Source organism: Tarenaya hassleriana, unplaced genomic scaffold, assembly GCF_000463585.1.
Source record: "Tarenaya hassleriana unplaced genomic scaffold, ASM46358v1 Cleome99, whole genome shotgun sequence".
NCBI lineage: Eukaryota > Viridiplantae > Streptophyta > Magnoliopsida > Brassicales > Cleomaceae > Tarenaya > Tarenaya hassleriana.
This window is the reverse complement of record NW_010972326.1, coordinates 354969-358333: the sequence shown is the minus strand read 5'-3', so window position 1 is coordinate 358333 and position 3365 is coordinate 354969.

The window sequence follows — 3365 nt, the reverse complement described above, 5'->3', positions numbered from 1 at the left end:
AGCACTAAGAATATGATTATGTGATTTATATGCATTCATGGTGGAACTTTAAACTCTAATCCAAGATCATCTTTCTCTCAAAAGATCAAATCTTCTTACTTATCTGCCAGTTGTAGAGTCATCCTCGTCGGTTTGAGTTCTCCAATGTTGAGCATTTTGCATATTGACAGAGGCATAAGGCTCACGCTAGCTCCAAGATCACATAATGCCTTTTTAATTGAGACATTACCTAGGGTGCAAGGGATCGAGAAGCTTCCAGGATCTTTCATCTTTTGGGGTAGCTCATGCTTCAGAATTGCGCTACATTCAGAGTTTAGCGCGATGGTCTCTTCTTGAATCGTCCTTTTCTTCGATAATATATCTTTTAAGAATTTTGCATAGGATGGCATCTTGAGGATAACTTCAGTGAAAGGCAAGTTTACCTCCATTTTCTTCAGCATATCAGCAAACTTTGCGAATTGACTGTCATCGTCACGTTTTCTCAACCTTTGAGGGAAAGGCACGTGTGGCTTGTATGGTGATGGTAGAATGTATGACTTCTCTTGTATGTCTTCTTTTGCCACCTTGATGTCAGGGTCGGGATCGACAACATCGTCTTTACCTCCGTCTTTATTGATTTGTTTCTCCTTGGATTTAATATCTTCAAGTTTTCTCCCGCTTCTTAGCTCAACAACATTACAATGCTCCCGAGGGTTAGGCTCAGGTCTTCCAGGAAGTGTTCCCATGGGCCTTGATGAAGATGACGCCATTTGGGCAACTTGATTGTCTAGGAGCTTCAGATGTGTGTTGATTCCCTCGACTTGTTTGCGGATATCGTCTTGATCATTCTTCATCCCTCGAATCTCGTTGTTTGTTTGTCTAATATCAGCAGACAGTTGTTTCTGCATGCTTAGGAGCAATTCCTTAAGCTCATCTTTGGGTTGCGGCTGCGGTGCAAGTACGGGTTGCGCTACTTGTGGTTGATAGCGTTGCTCGTATGGTTGAAAATGTTGGGGTCTTTGGAGTATTCTTGGGGCTTGGGGTTGATTGGCCAGATTTTCTGTGTTTCCGGTGTTTTTGTAAGAAAAGTTTGGGTGATTACGCCAACCTGGATTGTATGTATTTGAGTAGGGGTTGTTCGCCACATAGTTGACATTCTCGACCTCTTGTTCTTGGGTCTGCATGGTGTAATTGTAGCTTGAGTCTTGTGGAATTGATGTCACCGCATTTGAATTCTCCAATAGAACTGTGAGTTTGGCGACTTGTGCTCGTAGGGATTGGACTTCACTTGACTCACCCTTAGACTTTATGTTTCCCCTTCGGTCGTACTCATCCATGTCATCGCCCCGATCTCTCGCCATTTCTTCAATTAATTCCTCGAGATGCTCAAAAGTGAGGTTGCGGATAGAACCTCCAGCAGCGGCATTTATCCAACGTCTTATGTCTTTCCTTAACCCTTCAACGAAGGTTGAGATTAGGTGCCTTCGATCCATGCCATGATGTGGGCACGCTCGTTGGTAACCTTTGAACCTTTGCCAAGCGTCGTAAAGACTTTCGCCGTTCTCTTGAACAAAATTATTTATTTTCACCTTGAAATTTGCCGTCTTGTGAGGCGGAAAGTACTCCTCCAAGAACTTGTGCTCCATTTGTTCCCATGTATGGATGGAATCAGGTTTTAAGTTGAATAACCATTGTTCCGCTTTATCGCCCAGGGAGTATGGGAACGCCCATAAAAAGATTGCCTCTTCAGATACGCCTTCGACAATCATTGATTTGCACATTTTCTTGAATGTTGCGAGGTGAACATTGGGATCTTCATGAGGCCATCCTCCGAAAGTTTTGCTTGCGAGCATTTGAATAAATGCTGGTTTGAGCTCAAAGTTTGTTCGATTGATCGGTGGCCTTCGGATGCATGACAGGAATTCTGTGGGTTTGGGTGAGTTGTAGTCACCGTACGTCTCGGCTCGTGGCTCCCGTCGTAAGGCTGGTTCTGGTGCTTGAGGGGGTGGTGGAAGTCGTGGTGGTTGATTATTGACGCCCGCCATTTTTGTTTGTCTTCTTCGAGTGATATACGTTCTTTCAATTTCGGGGTCGTATGGTTGCAAGTTGTCACTTCCACTACTTCGGGTCATGCACCGAACATCCTGTAATATTCAAAAGAAAAATTTCAAAGTATACTAGAAATAAAAATATAAAGGGAAAATGGATTATAAACAAGAAAGACGAAATGAACAAATTTATCAAGATTACAAAAAGATGGATTTACTTAAGGCGTGGTGAAAGTTCACAAGACTAAAAGAGTTATCGTCAAAAACAATTTTCACGAGTTCCCCGGCAACGGCGCCAAAAACTTGATGCGTGCTAAGTAGTGTGCGTAGTTTGATCAAGCTTTAATATTTATAAGTCACTTAAGCACACACAACCGCAAGTGCACGGTTATATCGATGGTACTTAAGGTTCGTCCCAAGGGAATGGAATTTTGTTTCTAACAATATTTCTAAAAATCTAGTGAACTAAATCAAGATTCAAACTTTTGATTATCAAAGAGGATGGGAAAAACAAAGTTGGATTCAATATCAAAAGACGTTATGGGAATCGGTATGAACTTAATTCGATGAACAAGCACTAAGAATATGATTATGTGATTTATATGCATTCATGGTGGAACTTTAAACTCTAATCCAAGATCATCTTTCTCTCAAAAGATCAAATCTTCTTACTTAGATACTTCAAATTTTCTCATTTCTCAATGATGAAATATAAGTTCTAAGAGCATTACAAGTTCATGTTTAATCAATGTTCCTAGAGAATTCAAGATCATTTCTCAATGAATCATGACTTCTAGATGATAATCTTGTTCATAACATGCTTGGATTTCTCAATTCAAAACATGTTTATAGAATCATGATCAAGAATTAATTCAAGAACAAGCATTAAGACTCAAGATTTCAACACCATGAGCATATGAACACAATATCATCAATCAAGCACAAGCTTATTCATCAAACCAAATTCAACCTATCCCATAACAAGAGAACTACTCTAGAGCCATGAAATGATCAAGAGACATCATCAAATGATAAAAAAAACATAAAGATAGAGAGAAGAGAAAGAGAAAGCTTCTCTAGATCTTCAAGGCTTGTTCTTCATGCTCCAAGCCTCCAAATCTTCTTCTACTCTTTGTTTTTGTGTTTCTTGTTGTTGTGTGATCAATGAGAGCAGATTAAGGGTCTATTTATAGGAGTTTCTGAAGGGCAAAAGTAGATGAAATGATGAAATTCGTAGTGGCATGTTAGGTGAGTTGTCTCCATGATGTAAGCCATGATGTCAGCAACCAGAATTTTGCTCAGATTGTAACTGCTCGATGAAGGGCCAAATCTCCACCA